Source organism: Dermacentor andersoni, chromosome 3, assembly GCF_023375885.2.
Source record: "Dermacentor andersoni chromosome 3, qqDerAnde1_hic_scaffold, whole genome shotgun sequence".
In the NCBI taxonomy this organism is placed as follows: domain Eukaryota; kingdom Metazoa; phylum Arthropoda; class Arachnida; order Ixodida; family Ixodidae; genus Dermacentor; species Dermacentor andersoni.
The window spans coordinates 134,655,488-134,675,160 of NC_092816.1; positions in this window are offsets into that span (position 1 = coordinate 134,655,488).

Here is a 19,673-nt window from a genome sequence, read left to right on the forward strand (position 1 = left end):
TATTGGGCACAAGAGTGCCCCCCGCTAAGCCGATGGGGTGGGGATCCACCGGATACGAAAAGTTGCGGAGAGAATGTGTCAGGCAAAAAACACGTAACTGGTCTTTGGAGCACCTGCTGCCGTGACTAATAACTTAGTGGTCAAGAGCTTGGGGGGAGAGGGCGTCCCGGGGCCATCGCGGGTAAGCTAATCTCAGCGCGTGCTGGTGACGTATGTTCGCACATGTGACTCGACCCCGTGTTGGAGAAGCATTGTTCGTGCTTGAAAGTAGCCCCAGCATACAAACCATGTCCCACATGTTGCTGCTCGAGAGGCGGGTTCCGGCGATCAAGCACAGCAAGTGACTGCGTTCACGCGGGAGCTACAGAAGGTGGTGCGGGAAGGCGCCACGATCCCTACAGCACACGTTAGCATGCAAATTGTACTTTATCACCATTGACCTGAAATATGTGTTCGGTGGGCGTCACGTAAATTACATTGTCATATTCAACGATTTAAAGCAGCACAATGCATGAGCTACGTTCGAGGCCGCAGTGGAGGGCTTTAGAATAAATTTTAGAGCGCAGCTATTTGGCTCCCGTTCCTGCGGCGAGCTTCGGCGTAACCGACCGAACGAGCACAGCGAAAGATGAGAGCGAACACGGTGCGTAGCGGGGGGTGAAAGAAGCATCGAAAGTGAACAGGCGCGAGGAGAAAAGCGGAGACGATTGTGCAGCGGACCCATGAGGCGGAAAGCGCAGGATGGTATGGTGAGAGGGTGAAGAGGAAAGCGGAGTGCCATCGGGGAGCAGGCATGCGGCCAGCGCGGGAGCAAAGCGCTGGAGTAGGCGTCGGACCCTACTGCGCACGCGGTACTTCGCCTGCGACGCAGCCGCCGATGGAGAATGCGCTCCGCGCTCACCACGCGTTCCGGTGTTCACGCTTTCCGAACAATGAGCGACGCCTGCAGCTGCTGCCAACCAGCTGCCCGGCTCAGCGCCGCCGCCGAGAGCCCCTGGGATTCAGAATAAAATTATTTGCCACAATATATCGCGAATTGAATGCTACTCAACAACAGCGCTCAAAATTCGCGTTAGGGAGTATCGTAATCGTCGGGCAATTTTTTTTTCTCCGGCGGTTCCTGAACGGGCGCCGAGAAGACGGTGCGCAGGCGTTCTGGCAATGTGCGCGTATCCGAACACACACCAAAAATGACTAGAATATGCAATAAAGAAATAAGTTGACATCTTCCGTCCTCCTCCCTCCCGTTGCGTTGAATGGGAGGTACATCGAATGCAAGCTCAAAAAATGTGCGAACAAGCTAAGCCTTCATGTTAAAATTAAGGGGCTTAAGTTCGGTAGCATAGCCCACGGTAGCAAACAAACCTCACTTGAATGTACCACGGTCTGAGGCGGTGTTTATTTTCTCCGAAATATTTTGTAACGCTAATCACAGAAGCGTTGTAGGGAACAAACCACCCAATACTACAAGCGCGAGTACGTGGTTTGCTAGGTAAAACTGGATGTGGGTGTCGGCTGAGCGAGTATGTTTGAGATGCCATGCGCTTTAGGCGGAAAAATGCTTCATCTTGCAAAAGCCAGGCAATGGGGTATGGAGATCAGAAAACTGGAAGAGGTACGCTGGGAATGCAGACGAAGTAGATGCGGTAGATGCGGGCGTTTCGTCGGATGACTTTACCTTTTGTACGTTCGACGGGCAAGGCTTCGTCTTGTTTGGTAAACTTAACGAACACGCCATGGAAGCAGATGTTGATTGCATTTGCTATTTCTTCTTTGTCGATGATTGTATTATCACCACATAGAATAATAATGTGAGCAGAATATGAACCGATATTAGCTTACAGTTCCGCTCGTTTGTTGAGGACATTACGTACACCACTGAAAAGAGGTAAACATCATATGCGTAAGGGGAAGATAGCTACGCTGACGATTTGCAATTAATGCTGCAATAGTGTTGTGAGTACCGTTTAGGTGCACCTCACGAGGGGTGTCAACTTCAGAAACAGTATCGGTGGATGCGCAGTATGTATAGCATTTCTGCTGACAATAGCTTTGTTAAATTACAGTGAAAAGATTGTGCCTCCAGATTTACCGTGTTCAATTAACTTCTTTCTCGACGTGCTTGTGGACCTACAGAAATCCTCGCCCAAAGTGATGCACGTAGTCTTTAGCTTAGCTTTCGTAGAGAGGATTATTTCTGTGATTCTAAAGCTGAAGGCATAACGATAACTGGGAGTGTATATTTTTGTACAAACGAACCCAGCCTGTGCACTCTGTCAATGATATTGTCATTAATATTCATATTTAGATAATGCTACTTAAGTTCTTTACCAAATCTTTAGAGCGTGCCGCGCTGTCAACTATGCCAGAAATAATAATTTGTCCCCTAGATATCGATCTTGTAACCTATCAAGCCTTCATCATAGTGCGTCGCATTGACATTGAACATATTTATTACGAAGGCGGCTAAGTTCAGCTGTGGCCGATGGATTTTCTACGAATTCGGTAAAGTATTTCAAGGATACCAATGTCTGTGTGATATCTGTGACTTCATAGTGAGCACCTTTTAGTTTCCCTTAACTGTCCAAAAGACTCTATTACTTCCTTGTGATGCTTGTCAAAGTTTCCTTAAAGGCCTGTTCTGGCCTCCAGCAGTTCCTTGTGCGATTTGCTACCACCAGGGTAAGGCGGACTTCTATATGAACGCTTAGCAGGAGGAGTTTAACAACAAATATGCCTCCGCTAGGGCGTGTGCGTGGACAGGCGTTTGGGGTGTTGTGACACCCTATACCCGAGCAAACGAGGGTTGGACCCTCCCGCGTGTAGCCGTGCGTAACTTAGCCGTTTCAGAGAAAAGGGGGAGTCGGCGAGTTGAGCCGATGCCGCGGGTTTCGGACCTTTAAGCTTCCCCCCCCCCTCTTCCGGTGGAGGCACCGGCTCTGTTTCACATAGCCGGTACCTCCAGAGTGACACGTCTGGAGGAACTCGGCAGTCGCCTTTTCCTGTTCTCCTCTCAAATCTTCATCTTTATATCTCGCCTTTTGATCTTTCCTGCCTTCTATTCACTCCGTCTCACTACCGTATTCTGGGCGGGAAGGGTTAACGTGGTGTAATTATCCAACCTAGGGTATTTTATATTAGACTGTAGTGGCGATGCATGGCTTGCGTATGCAGGTATTCTCCCGACATTTAGCGTCTCCTTGTTGCTCTCAGTGGTGGGTGGCCACCATCACCGCCGAATTCTCCAACTTAGTACGGCAAATGCTTTTCCCAACTAGCTGATCGCTTTCTGAAGAGGGACGCACCGATGAACCGTTCAATTTTTATGAACCCGAAAGAGTCCTTTCCCAAGTACTACGTTGTTCACAGCCAGCACGAAACTGAGACAGTCCGAATGATCTCACCCTTTCTTGTAGCCAAATCTCTCACTGAAGAAATAGGCCCTGGTTATAAAATAACGAAGAGGGGAAGCGGCGATCTCCTTCTCGAAGTTCACGACAAGCCACGATATGACAAGCTCTCGAAACTTGTAGCGTTTGGGGACATTCCTGTTTCAGTACATCTGCACAGGTCGATGAACACAGTGCGTGGTGTCATCTCGGAATATGACCTTCTTGAACTTAGCAAAAATGAACTACTAGAAGGATGGCAAGAACAACGTTGTCAAGGTGCACAGGATCAAAATAAGGCAAAATGACAAAGAAATACCAACTACGTATAAAATAATTACTTTTTGAACAAGCATTCTTTCTGAATCAATCAAAACGGGCTATAGTAAGCTTTGCGTTAGACCGTACAAACAAAACCTGCGTCAATGTTTCAAGTGTCAAAGTTTTGGGTATGGGTCGTAAACCTGCAGAGGGCGTGCTACTTGTGCTAAGTGTAGCTAGATTGAACACTGTTCTGACATTTGCACTTCGGCAACCCACCTTGCAAACTGTGAAGGCGACGACCCTGCCATCCAAGTGCCAAGTGCCATCCGCCAATCTTTGCACCATGCTGCTATGTTTGATAAAGCACCATTCAGTTGATATATTTTTTATTATTTTCATCGCGTTAGTATTCTAAGGGTATATTTTAAAAACTTTGCAATGGAAGAACATATTTACTAGCGATAAACTTTCAGCATGAAAGAATACTCAGTTTCCTCCAGTTCACCATCCTTATTAGCCTAATCCTTAAGTTACCTCGCGCGCTTTCCATGGGCTGTCTATCTATCTATCTATCTATCTATCTATCTATCTATCTATCTATCTATCTATCTATCTATCTATCTATCTATCTATCTATCTATCTATCTATCTATCTATCTATCTATCTATCTATCTATCTATCTATCTATCTATCTATCTATCTATCTATCTATCTATCTATCTATCTATCTATCTATCTATCTATCTATCTATCTATCTATCTATCTATCTATCTATCTATCTATCTATCTATCTATCTATCTATCTATCTATCTATCTATCTATCTATCTATCTATCTATCTATCTATCTATCTATCTATCTATCTATCTATCTATCTATCTATCTATCTATCTATCTATCTATCTATCTATCTATCTATCTATCTATCTATCTATCTATCTATCTATCTATCTATCTATCTATCTATCTATCTATCTATCTATCTATCTATCTATCTATCTATCTATCTATCTATCTATCTATCTATCTATCTATCTATCTATCTATCTATCTATCTATCTATCTATCTATCTATCTATCTATCTATCTATCTATCTATCTATCTATGCCTACTTCGGTCACGCCATGCTTCTCGTCTCGGAGGCTAGGCGTCGATTTGTCAGCTATGCCATTAGCTGGAGGAGTGCATTCATAAGGGAGTGCGAGACAGGAACCCGTTTCCCACATGGAGCGTTTCTTAGCGTTTCATAGCGTGCATGCTTTGGATGCGTTATTGCGCACACACAGGTGCGCATTAACGCATCCAAAGCGTGCACATAACGATAAATTAAAAGACATGCATATTTAAAAAAAGCTCTATTTTTTTTCCTTATTACTGGGCCAATTCAAGCGGCACATAATCATTGCATTTGTGGCGCAGGCCGCCGAAGCGTCGGGCTGCTGTCGTTCAAGAACCCTTCTGACACTGGTTCGATTCAGCTCAGCATCGTAAAAATTAAAGGGATGTTTTGCAGCGGAAGCACTATCTACTACGCCATGTCTGTCAAGATCATTCATCGCGTCGCAATGTCCTTGAGCCGTCAGGAGTGCGAGTGTTGCAAGTGTGACGTCGCGCCACGTGATCCGTTGCGGAGAGTCCCAGCTGCGCTTCGCATGAGGCTCTGAGGTCAGAGGATCTAGTGCAGCTACTTTTCACACTCGCTCTTTGAAGTATGATTGGTCGGTTCGCTTCACTGCAGTCGTGTCCTCCACAACGGCCGAAAGCGTCGCCATCGAGGCAGCTGTAAATAAGCTACGGTTTTGTACGCCTCAACCTGTTGTTATTCTTACAGATTCAAAATCCGCCCTTCAAAGGTTATAGCACGGGTTCCCTACTGATGCCTTATGTCTATGCTCCCTACGCTCGGTGCACAATCTCCATATCAAAGGCTTCTCCTTGGAATTCCAATGGGTGCCCTCGCACATAGGTATCATAGGCAACGAGATGGCGGACAGCCTCGCCCACAGAGCGCTTGTCGGGAATCCATTGAGAAAAGTGCCTCAAGAGGACAAGAGACTTTTCAGAGAATTGGTGTCGTGTCACTTCAGTTCTTTGTGGAGCTCACCTCACAAGCCCTGTGTGACCAAGGGTCTCAAAAGAAACCAAGCCACTTTACTGCTCCGCATTCGCACGGGCTCTGCTCGTAACCCTGCGTGGATGTATAAGACTGGCCTGGCGTTGTCTCCATTGCGTTCAACGTGTGGTGTGTGCGGTGACAGAACATTACCTGATGTGCTGTACTCTGTATAACGCGGAAAGGAGTGTGTTATTGGGGTCCCTCAAGAAGACAGGAATTCCCCACAGTTCTCTTCAGGACATTGTTTTCCCGCGCGGGAACCAGCTAGATGGGAAGGAGGTTTCTCGCCTTCTTTGAAATTATCTGCAGGACACGGATTTGGCCTCCACATGGTGACCTTAGGAGTGACTATGTGTAGTTGTGAGGTCTGTGTCTAATTTATTTCATTTCTGTATTTTCAGTGTCGCTACGGTGGAGCAATAGCCGGCAGAAACTACAAGGCTAATCCCACCAGTAGCCTACAACCAAGCAACTCAACTCAACAACAACTCAACGCAACGAAAGGTCAAATAATTTTTTTATGAAAAAAAAACGGAGGTATTGGAAAAAAGCAAAGAAAAAGGTGTTGAACAACCTCTGTGCCCTATACAGATGTAACAGGGTTGGCTGTAAAAAGAAAGTCACTAGTTTTAGCGTACATAAAAGACAAAACTAATACGAAGAACGCAATGTTACATACTACAAGCAAAAATGTCAGTTTGTCAAGTACGCTTTCAACACAAAACGGAAAACAAAGTGTGATAGCATTGGGTTCAGGATCACTCCAGGAAGAGATAGCGGCAGTATACGCAGTAAAAACACACGTTAGAATTGTATTAGACAGACTTCACACATAGAAACAATACACACATGCGATTGTTCCTAAATAGATCGCAGAAGACGTGTGGATATATGTAAACTAGTCAAAGGCAAGCACTAAGCCACGCCTGCTTCTGCGGTTTATGCAGAAGCATCTGCAGCTCATGCAGAAGTAAGTGTGCCCGTGTCAGTGACATCGCGGAAATGGTGTCGGACAGCAGGGTCATACAGCAGGCGTTGTCGCGTGGCCGCGTAGAGCTCAGGTGGCCCTGCACCATGGTAGAGGAACGGGAGTTTGCGCGCAAAGTTTTCTGACGGTGGAGTTATACTTGTGGCGACGAGCGACCACGTAGACCGGTAAAGTCTCGGGCTCTCGCAGGAGTGGACGAACCGACACTCGATCATTTAGCGTAGCGTTAATCTCATTCGGAACGCTAGCCCGTGCCGGAGCGTGCCCGCCGCTCGTGCCTCGTGTAGACGCGAGCGTCTACGTCATCTCTCGTGCGACACCGATGCTGCTGCCGCTACAAGGCTCCCCCCCTTAGAGAGGAGGAAAGTTCCACGAACGATGGAAAGTCCACGTGACGCGGCGTGTCTTGACGTTGGTCTGAGGTGTCACGTGCGCAGGCGGCGGCGAAGGAAGCAGCAGGGCGGCGTCGCATATTGGAGCTGATGGCGCGGGTGCTTCGATGTAGGCGGGTTTGAGACGTTCCAGGGCAAGTGTGTCTGATCGGCCATTCACATTCACAACAAAAGTCGTCGGACGACGCTCTAGAACACAGTATGGCCCGTAGTGGTGTGGTTGCAAAGGCTTCCGCACGGCACAGTTACGCACGAGAACGTGGGTAGCAGAGGTGAGTGCGGGAGAAACGTACGGGGACCTTTCTTCTTGTGAACGTGTAGGCACGGGGCGTATCTGGCTGAACAAAGCTTGCAGTTCGGCAACGAAGTCGACAGGTGATGGCGACAAAGAAATCGCACGGAAGGCGTAGGTGAGTGCCGTAGACTAGCTGAGCACAGGAGCAACCTAGGTCGCTCTTAAGTGCGGCTCTGATGCCAAGTAAAACGAGAGGCAAATGTAGGACCCACTTCTCCGGTGATTCCTGTGCCATAAGGGAGGCCATGAGATGCCGGTGGAAACGTTGAACTAGTGACTGCGGGTGGTAAGCAGTTGTGCGAAAACCTATCGTTCCGAGTAGTTTGAGTAGCTCGTTGAAGAGCGCTGAGTCAAACTGCCGACCGCGATCGGTGATTATTGTGGATGGGCAGCCGAGCCTTGCGATCCACGTAGACACGAAAGCTGCTGCAACAGTGGGCGCTGAGATGTCACATATAGGTGTAGCTTCTGGCCACCGTGTATAACGGTCGATGCATGTCAGTATGTAGCAGTAACCTTTCGAAGGTGGCACAGGGCCGACGAGGTCCAGGTGTACGGTGTCAAAACGAGCATCCGGTGGAAGAAAAGACTTAGCAGGTGGAATGGGGTGACGCTGGATCTTAGAGCGTTGACACTACAAACAGCAGCGAACCCAATCGCGAACATGCGCGTTGATCCGAGGCCAAACGAAACGATTGGAAAGAAGCGTCTGTGTCGCGCGTATGCCAGGGTGCGACAGGTTGTGCATGGTTTCGAATAGACGTCTTCGGAGGGATGCCGGAATGTATGGTCTAGGTTTGTCGGTAGAAGTGTCGCAGACGACGAACGTACCATCTGGGGTCACGACGACGTCTTCCAATTTCAGGGACGTTGACGAATTCTGGAATGTACGAAGTTCAGTGTCGTCACGCTGTTGACTGGCGAGTAAGTCGGCCTCGATGATGAAAGGTTCCGATGTCAACGTGGAAACGACATTGACACGACTAAGAACGTCAGCTGGAACGTTGTCGGTGCCCTTGATGTGGCGGAACGTTGTTGTAAACTCGGAGATGTAGGAAAGGTGTAGAATCTCGCGGGGCGAGTAACGGGACGCCGAACGATTCGTTGCGTTCACAAGGGGCTTGTAGTCAGTCAAGACAGTGAATGCACGGCCTTCTAGAAAATGGCGAAATGCTTGATAGCAAGGTAAACAGCGAGTATTTCACGGCCGAACACGCTGTAGCGGGACTGCACAGGCTTCAGATTCTTGAAAAAAATAGCGAGTGGAAGCCATGCATTGTCGATGAATTGCTGCAGAACGGCACCAACGATGGTGTTTGAAGCGTCGGTCATGATGACAGTGGGTGCTAAGCAGCGTGGCGTCGGCGAGGGCAGACTTGACTCTTGTGAAAGCGTCGGTGGCCTCTTCAGTCCACTGAAGCACTTGTTTGCGTTTGTTTACCAGGAGAGCGTCTAGCGGAGCCATAAGTAGTGCGCACTCGGGAATGAATCGGCGGTAGAAATCGACGAATCCGAGGAATTCGCGAAGCTTGGTGAGTGTGGTCGGTCGGGGAAGGTTTTCGATGACGCGAATCTTGGACGGCAGAGGTCGAATGCCGTTAGCGTCGACGATATGACCGAGGAACTCGAGTTCGGGTTGACCGAATTCACTCTTGGCGGCTTTGAGACAATTCCTTTACTGGCAAGGCGTGAAAACAACAACCGCAAGTGGTGAAGATGTTCTTCTGCCGAAGAGCTTGCGACGAGAAGGTCGTCAATGTATGCAAAAACGAAAGGCAAACCTCGGGTGACGGAATCGATGAAACACTGAAAGGTCTGGCCCGCGTTCCGTAAACCGAAAGGCATGCGGAGAAATTCGAAAAGACCGAAGGGTGTGGTGATGGCGGTCTTGGGAATGTCTTCTTCAGCGACCGGTAGTTGATGGTAGGCGCGAACGAGATCGATCTTAGAAAAGATCGTCGCACCGTGCAACGCTACCGTGAAGTCCTGAATGTTCAGTAGAGGGTAGCGATCAGGAACTGTTATGTTGTTTAGTGCCCGGTAATCGCCGCATGGGCGCCAGTCGCCCGTCTTCTTAGGCACCATGTGAAGTGGTGATGCCCAGTTACTGGAGGAAGGGCGGATGATGCCAAGTTGCAGCATGTGTTCGAACTCCGCGCGAGCGATCTTGAGTTTCTCCGGGTACAATCGCCGGGGTCGGAAATAGACAGGTGGGCCGGAGGTGACGATGTGATGGCATACGTCATGTTGCACCGGTTGCGTCCAGTCCGGCAGGCGCGTCAAAGTGGGAAACTCGCGTAGGAGCGCGGCGAAATGTTCGTCCAACATGATAGAAATAGGCCCTATGGGCGATGTCCCTGATGATGGGACGCCGGGAACGGATAGCTCGGTCACGGAGTCGATGAGACGGCGTCGTTGGATATCCACAAGGAGTCCGTAGTTATGCAAGAAGTCTGCTCCAATGACTGCACGATGGACGTCTGCAACCAGGAAAATCCAGCGGAACGCTCGTCGAAGGCCAAGGTTTAGCATGACGGAGCGTGACGAGAAAACTGGAATCCTGGTGCAGTTGACGGCTTGCAAAAACGACAGAGGTGTCGCTTTTCGGTCGGAGTGCTGCGCGGGGAGAATGCTGACGTCAGCACCTGTGTCGACTAAGAATCGTTGTCCCGTAACTCTGTCCGTCACGTAGAAAAGGCGACTTGTGTGTTGGGCCTGACCACTCGTCGCCGTTAGAGGTCGGCCGGTCTGTTTCCCTGCCAAGCGCAGGGACGCCGCCAGTGACGAGCGTCATTTCCAAAATGGCGGTGGTAGGAGCAAACGCCAGGCGTTGTAGTTGAGGTTTCATTGCGGGTGCCCGTGCGTCTTGATCTGCTGGAACTACGGCTGCGTGGACGACGAGATGTGCGGCAATGTTCCGCTCTATAGATGCTGCGTTCCAGGCGCTCACACAAGGAGTCGAGCGGAGATTACACTGCAGAAGAGCAGGGAAGAGTTTGCAGAGCGGTTGTATTGTCACCCGGAGACGGTGCCGTGGCTGCGATGGTTGTGGTGGCTACTTCCATGACTTTGTCGGCCAAAGCGGTAAGTCCGGTAAGGTCCATGGTAGAGGCTGTCGCCAGGACTATCTGCACGTTAGCCGGGAGTCGTTGCAAACACAGTTTATTGTCGTGTCGTCGATGGATCTCGCGTTGTTTCCGAGCAGCTGGCTCATTCGGCGAAGAAGTTGACTAGGGCGTCGGTCGCCGAGTTCTTCAGCGGACAGAATCTGCTGGATGCGAGAACGTTGTGAAGCTGCTGTGCGCTGCAGCAGTGCTGCCTTGAGATCGTAATAGGCGGCGGCAGACAATAGGGAGTTCAACAAATCTGCTACCTCGTCAATGGCGGCGGGCGAGAGCGCTGCGACGGCGTAATGGAACTTCGAGGCTTGAGACCGAATGCCAGCGACTTGAAATTGCGCTTCGGCCTGAAGAAACCACGCGGAAGAATGCTAGTCCCACTACTGCTGGAGGCGGACAGCGATGGCGGAACAGAAGGGCTCACCGCGTTCCTCGGAAGGGTTCTGGCCTTGAGCTCTCGTAGCGTCGGTCTGGTCCATGGTGGTCTCTACCACAGGAGCGTATGGCAGTATCACGTCCGGGGTCACCAAACTGTGGCGACGAGCGACCACGTAGACCGGTAAAGTATCTAACTGTCGCAGGAGAGGAAGAACCGACACTCGATCTCTTAGCGTAGCGTTCTTTTAATAATCTCATTCGGAACGCTAGCTCGTGCCGGAGCGTGCCCGCCGCTTGTGCCTCGTGTAGACGCGAGCGTCTACGTCATCTCTCGTGCGACGCCGATGCTGCTGCCGCTACATACTGGCAAGCACACAGGAGCGCCCAGCGTGTCACGTCCACAGCCAGCGAGCTAACCCTGATCCCGCTCTCCCGAACGCTCATACAGCAAGGCTCTCGAACACCAGCCCTCACGGGACAGATGTACAGTGGGTTGGGGGCCGAGAAGATGGCACGAACCCCAGCGCGCCGACATACATCCTATACGTGTTCCAGCACTGTATTTATGCCATGAACAATGCTTTCTCCGGTTTCATTTCATACTTTACTGAGATTCCTCCCCTGTCATTTGGATGTACATGCCTATTCGTCGCTGCTGACGCAACGTTGTTCTAATCAGAAAATAAATTATCTTAGTTTATCCAAAATTAGAAGCAATTACGTGTTCTAAGGAGGTGGCTTGACACCATACATCTATTTCTTAACGTCAACAAATGCACTGTGCTCGCGTTTCTCTTGGAGACTTGTCAACCCCTTCTGATATTTTTACACGTTTTGTGGCGCATCGGGTACGCCACAAATTTAGAAAACAATCTCGCGATCCTCTAGGGGCTTTTACACTCCCTTCTTCGCACGTCGTGACATAGCATGGCGCTGCGCGTGACGGCATAAAGCTAGAGACTGTTGATTGGATATAAACGAGAGACGATAGCCGCAGCGTGGCAAGAAGTGACTGTATACACTGAGAACGGTGGTGGGCGCTCCCCCAGGACACTACATGCCTTTGGTTCGTCACTGTAGCCTGATAACTCCAAGGAGCCCAATTCCAGAGTACATCAGTACAGCGCGCTACTTTTCGGAGCAGCGAGAAGGAAGAAAGTGAAAGCTGAGCGCAACTTCTGTAACGCGAACTGCAGCGCCGACGCTAATTATCATGGCCGCGATCCGAACGATAGTCTCTCTTTGCCAGCGTAACAACGCCAAAGGCTGGAGTCAAGTGATTGTACCTGATTTCTTCGCTATACCTACACCCATGCTGGGAGCGCCTTTCCGTCTCTCGTCGCTGCCACTGATACGAGAATGCTTTATTCGAAAATTTGAATGAGGAACAGAAGCCATGTGACATATGCGAATTAAGTTCTCAAAAAATAATTGCCGATTAGGTAGATGTAGTGAAACAGTTATATGTGCAGCAAACCGTTGTACAGGAAGTGGAAATCAAGTTTTCCGTTCTATAATGTTTGTTCACCGCCTTTGGGTATTATGAGCAGCTGGCGGGTGGTAGTGCTTTTTGAATGACGGTCAAAAGCGGCAAACGCCGAACTTGCATAGAGCTCGTTTCTACCGCGGTTGTGGCCGCACAAATCTTTTAGACTGCGTGAACACCCATGACAAAGTCGAAACAGTTCACGTTAAACTACGGTAGTTAGCGTGCTTATGGTCCCACACAAGCGTATTTCCCACCGTGTGAGCAGCAGCGGAAACGAAAACTCAGATGGCTGCCGCAGCGGTGCCGCTGCAGTCAGACGGGTGTTAGCCAACACTATGACAACATAACATGCACTATATTGCATCGATGCGCTCCCTGTATAGGAAGTGCATTAACGGACCCTATGTACAGCACTGGAATAGGTGGCCTGAGAGTGAAGCCATGCCAACGCTTTCCTCATAGGGGTACCGAAAGCTACCCGAAAGAAACGTAAGCTTTATGCTGTTAGCGGTTCTTATTACGTCGGATACATAGATGGGTCATGGGTCAAAATATTGACCGTCTGGCGCTATGACACCAAAACTCAAGTGCGTGCGCCATTATTTCTTTATGAATAAAAGAGTTCAATTATCTCTGTTGGCGTTGTACGGATACAATTATAAATAATCAGTGCGGCCACAAAAGTGTCTCTGTGTCGTTTCCCTGATTTTGTTCCTTGTCGAAAGATCTACACAGATCTTATGACATTTGAGATGTTATGACACATTTGAAAGATCTCATGACATTTGAAAGATCTACACAGATCTTATGACATTTGAGATCTTATTACACATTTGAAAGATCTTATGACATTTGAGGCGTACAAGTACGCCTACATGAATTGGAAATAAATCTGTTGTTGAAAGTCAGCACTGTGTGTTTATCTAATCTACGTTTCCGTTTTGCTCTCATTCTGCCTGCGCTACAAGAAAGTAGAAGGCACCATATATACGAGGCCATTGTAGCTACCCTCATTGATTAAAGGGCAGAAATATTTAAAAAAAATATATCAGTGAACTTGCGTATGTTTCTTAAGTGTCTTCATCAACCTGCCACGACCGTTCTAACATGCCATTAAGCAAGCAGAACAAGTGGCGATGTCTAGGCGACCAGAAAAGAGAAAAAGAAGTAAAAAGTAAAAAAAGTAAAAGGAAGTAGCACGCGTTCGAATGAGAATGTCAAACTAATTTAACTAATGACTCGTGAGCGTGCAGGCTTTCGCCTCCATCGTCTTTAGTTTACGCTAAAGTGACTCAACTTTTTCGGAGGTTGATATAATACATTTTGCCTACCATAGAAACCTGTATTCCAAAATTTCACATCAGTACAAATCTTACCTATGAGCGCCAAACGTGCGCGCAAACAAACAGAGCATTTTATCTGCAAAACTGATATTATATATCTTACTTAGCCCATATTAGAAGATTGAATATGAAAAACCTCGCACGCGAGCAACTTTCTTTTCATTGGCAGCCTTCAGCACCTGTCCTGGCAGGCTGTTGCAGGAACTGCCACCGAGAAGTTCTTTAAAACCTACCTACGCATCATACATTCACTTCACTAGCCTATTTATGATGCGGCGCAACTTACTTTCCTCAGCCTCACAATATCCCAACCTTTGTGCCACCACTGCGCCATCTAGGGTCGTCTCGCAAATACTTATTTTTGTCAGCGTGACGACTTTAAGGAGGACGAGCAAATATTGAACGTAGGCCAATTTTGCTACGCTTTATATATCTGTAATGACATATAAGGAACATCTCATTGCGCTTCATGTTTCCCATCGCTATGGAAACTTGCTATTTTTCAGTAGCGCGCCTAATCATCAAAAACGTTCTATCATTGTTCATCACTCATGGTCGACGTGCGTCATATCTCTCTGGCGAAGCTGCAACGGAGACGTCAAAGAAGATAGGTCAGCACTTTGAGGTGCCATTCTCCACCACGTCTAGGCGTGTTTTGGGCTTCGCTGTCCTTATTGGTCGCGACAGTAAAGTACACGTTACAGGTATGAACCTTTAGCGCACAATAGGAAACAAATCATCAAGAAATGAAATGGCAATTAGAGGCACCATCAAGCAAATAATTTCCAGTCGTGTGTACTCACTGGCGACCGCTCGTTTTGGTGACGAATAATCTGGCAGCAAAATCTGCGCACACATGCAAAGGGCGGAGGGCACGGGATTCATATTATGGCTTTTCCACAGAAGAATATGGTAGCAACAGTCGCGCACCGCTATACCGAACGTCTTATTCATTTTTTATGGATAAGTAGCTCATTTCCTGTAATGGTTTTATGTTCCTAAATTTTTTCGTAAGCGTTCATACGGCGAAATGGGCTACATTACGTTATTCTTGAGAAGGTGCTTAGGACAACATTTAAGGCGGTGCCAAACCTTCACAATCTATATAAAAATTCTGAAGCGGCCCATGTTTTCATCTTCTACTAAGAAAGAGCACGCTTGCAAAATTTCCGGACACTACTCCAAAGCTTTAACTCCCAGCTTCATGGAGGAAAATATGCTGTGGCTACACTAGACGGTGACAAAGGCGGTGACAGAGCAAGGCTCGCAAGCAACTCTTCTCAGGTGCGAGGAAGCGCAGAGTTGAATGGTGAAATAAAGACTTCGTTCCCCTCGAGATGGTTGGCCGAGGTGGTTCACAGAAACGTGAAACAATGACAGAAAAAACTGACACTCGCATCAGTATCCTTACGTGATTTGTGCACGAAAGCATTCAAACTTAGCTTAATTCACCTGAATCCACTTCATTCCACCTTAATTCACTTTTATTCACCTTCATTCCTTTTGCTTCACCTTAAGCGACTTTACTCCATCTTAATTAACCTCACTTTAACATCTCAAATCTACCTTAATTCACCTTAATCCACGTTACCCTAATTTGAACGAAATTTCGTTCTCGTTCCGTATTGAAAATTTGTATGCGAATTCTAAGAGAAATGAACGAGGTGTATGCATATCGCACAGATTTGAATGATAAGTGAACCAAATGATATGCATATTGAACGAGACCTCGTAGAAAATGAGCGAGATCTGTTTGATGTGCTACGCAGACTTTTACGAAGTGCACGAGATTTATGCCATGTGCTATGAGAATGCGTAGAGCGTGTATGGGATGTATGCGATGTGCTGCGTAGACCTAACGACATTATGTATGAGCTGAATGAGGTGGCGTGTGATGTGTACGCACTGTAGCCGTATGCGCAACGTGATCTTTGAGGATCACTATGAACTGCCTAGAAAGTATGTGCACTTAACTCGTAGTGCATTGAAAAGCTTATTAATGACAGGGAGGCTTATGATGACTTGTTTCTAGTACATTCAAAAGCATGCCCAATGTGCTGAATGATGACATTGAACCATTGTGACACATATACCAGCACAGATTACAGAGCGAACAAGAGGTCCATTTCTGAAATTTTATGCAATGAACACATACATCCCCATCAAAGCTGGCGCCGGTACTATTGATACAATGATTTGCACTTGGGGACGTATTCGCGGATGAATACTTACAGCAATACTACTGCCTCTGCATGACGCATTCCTCCAGCAGCCAATAAATGCTGGATAGCACAATGATACCGTCGAAAGCTATCGTCCCAGAATAGATCCCTTGTTCAGAATAGATAATGCTAAGATTATAATGCAATATAGGAGTTGGGTACATTCAAAGTTTCATAATTCAATGCTATACGTTTGTTTGTGCGCACAATAAAAGAACCTGGCAATGTGATTATAGCGCATTGGAAACACATCCAACAAGGGCGAGTTGGCAAAAGAGTTTATTGCATGCAGTTTGATCAGTGACAGAAGGTGCACACAATTTGTCACATGCTAATATTATTGCTTGCCTCAGAAATGGCAGTCAGATATGGTAATGGGCGAAGTTGTAGCTGCATATTTTTCAAAGAGCTAAGTGTGTCATCCACAAAACTGTCACAAACAAATCTGCTAGTCTCTTTTCTTTAGCCATGCTAAGAGTATGTTAGTGCCTGTTTATGTGAAACCGTAGCAGACAGGCATGAAATGGGCCATGCATGCCAACATGCAAAAAATAAAAAGCAGAACCACAAAACACAGTATAATGAAGTCGGCGAATAAATTGCGAAAATAGCAGTGAAATCCATCGCACTGTCACAAGTAAATCAAAACCAATGAAATTAGATAACCATGAATCACTCAAAATGTTATACGATGAATGCACAATTACTCCTATGAAAAATTATTTGCACTAAGTCCTTCACAAATTGCTGAGAGAGCTTCAGTTATTAAAATATCCTCATATGGGCACAGCAGTGGCAAAATCGAGATTAGGGCCACAACTCGGTTACAATTATTTGCCTACATACTACACGAAATTGCGTTCGAAGTTAAAGGAGAAATGACAAAGTACTTCGTGTGCCAATGATGGTTAAGCGCAAGGCAATGCTTTGCCATGCGTTGAAAGGTGACCTGGTAGTCACCAAATGAAAAACACGTTTGCAAAGCGCTGGCACAATAACGACGCATGTCAGAAGCGAGCGTACACACAGACAGAACGCGAGCAATTTCTGAAAGCACTCGCGAAAGACTGTACGGAGGTTCTTACGCATTCTACGCCTATCAGACGCGCGCGCGCACACACACATACGCATAGAAGGCAAGGAGTTTCCGAAAGCACTTGGTAGTCACCAAATGAAAAACACGTTTGCAAAGCGCTGGCACAATAACGACGCATGTCAGAAGCGAGCGTACACACAGACAGAACGCGAGCAATTTCTGAAAGCCCTCGCGAAAGACTGTACGGAGGTTCTTACGCATTCTACGCCTATCAGACGCGCGCGCGCACACACACATACGCATAGAAGGCAAGGAGTTTCCGAAAGCACTTGGTAGTCACCAAATGAAAAACACGTTTGCAAAGCGCTGGCACAATAACGACGCATGTCAGAAGCGAGCGTATACACAGACAGAACGCGAGCAATTTCGGAAAGCACTCGAGAAAGACTGTACGGAGGTTCTTACGCATTCTACGCCTATCAGACGCGCGCGCGCACACACACATACGCATAGAAGGCAAGGAGTTTCCGAAAGCACTTGGTAGTCACCAAATGAAAAACATGTTTGCAAATCGCTGGCACAATAACGACGCATGTCAGAAGCGAGTGTACACACAGACAGAACGCGAGCAATTTCTGAAAGCACTCGCGAAAGACTGTACGGAGGTTCTTACGCATTCTACGCCTATCAGACGCGCGCGCGCACACACACATACGCATAGAAGGCAAGGAGTTTCCGAAAGCGCTTGGTAGTCACCAAATGAAAAACACGTTTGCAAAGCGCTGGCACAATAACGACGCATGTCAGAAGCGAGCGTACACACAGACAGAACGCGAGCAATTTCGGAAAGCACTCGCGAAAGACTGTACGGAGGTTCTTACGCAGTCTATGCCTATCAGACGCGCGCGCGCACACACACATACGCATAGAAGGCAAGGAGTTTCCGAAAGCGCTTGGTAGTCACCAAATGAAAAACACGTTTGCAAAGCGCTGGCACAATAACGACGCATGTCAGAAGCGAGCGTACACACAGACAGAACGCGAGAAATTTCGGAAAGCACTCGAGAAAGACTGTACGGAGGTTCTTACGCATTCTACGCCTATCAGACGCGCGCGCGCACACACACATACGCATAGAAGGCAAGGAGTTTCCGAAAGCACTTGGTAGTCACCAAATGAAAAACATGTTTGCAAAGCGCTGGCACAATAACGACGCATGTCAGAAGCGAGTGTACACACAGACAGAACGCGAGCAATTTCTGAAAGCACTCGCGAAAGACTGTACGGAGGTTCTTACGCATTCTACGCCTATCAGACGCGCGCGCGCACACACACATACGCATAGAAGGCAAGGAGTTTCCGAAAGCGCTTGGTAGTCACCAAATGAAAAACACGTTTGCAAAGCGCTGGCACAATAACGACGCATGTCAGAAGCGAGCGTACACACAGACAGAACGCGAGCAATTTCGGAAAGCACTCGCGAAAGACTGTACGGAGGTTCTTACGCAGTCTACGCCTATCAGACGCGCGCGCGCACACACACATACGCATAGAAGGCAAGGAGTTTCCGAAAGCACTCGCGAAAGACAGTATGGACATTCTTACAAGAAAGCAAATCAAGCCGGCGTGGCAGCATTGCCCGATGCACAAACGGCACTACTCATGAACGTACACGTCCGTAGAACGGCGCACAACAAGCCGGAACAAAGTGTACCGATGACAACACTCGTCATAAAATCCGTAGTCGATTATGCCGCTGAGAAACACGAACGCATTGTAACATTCACAAACGAAACGACGATGTTCTGGGAATTTCAAGCAGATTTTGCAACCTTGACCGGTTTCTCCGCAGGTTGCTGTGATCGCTGTTGAAAGCGATGTCAGCAACGTTGTTGAAACAGGCCGCGTAACACGCACAACATGGAAATAATACGTTGCTACTACTCAATGATCACGGGTACCGGAAGCAGAGACGCCGAAGTAAACAACACAGCATACCTCCATCATGAGGAAATGACGTCATTTCCTCTCTTTGGTTGTCAGCCCATAGCGTTGCATTGCGGACCGAGGTTTATAAGCATAGAGTTTTATAGAACAAATGAAACTCTATGTTTATAAATATTTTCTCGGTTACACAGCTCTTCCTTTCGAGCCGGGCGCGACTTGTTCCTGGGGCTGTGACGGCGCTGTGGTCGAGCTCTGCGCCAAGTAAGCGGCGCTGCTACGTATACATCTGCACGCTAGTTGCGGGTGTTTGCGCTTCTTCTTGTGCTGCAGCCAATTTTATTTGCTCACTGCTTGTGCCTTATCACTATCTTCGTGCACGTGGCCGGCGGTCGAAGTCTCTTGCGTCCGGTGCAAGTTCTACGCTCACGGAGACGCAGTACCTGCGACGTGTGCGTCACCGAGTGGTAATATTGCGCACGCACTTTCGTTTGTGGCCCACTTTTTTTTCGTCTCCTGAGATAAACCTTACTCCTGGAGCCATATTGTATATCATGTTACGGAACTTCATGACAACACGCCGACGTGGTTCATGTCTGTTCCCACCAGCAGGTGCAGGAAAGCTCCTACAAGCGGCACATCATTCCTCCCGCAGTCAAATCCGCGTTGTTACTTTAGAATTAGCAAAATGCCAT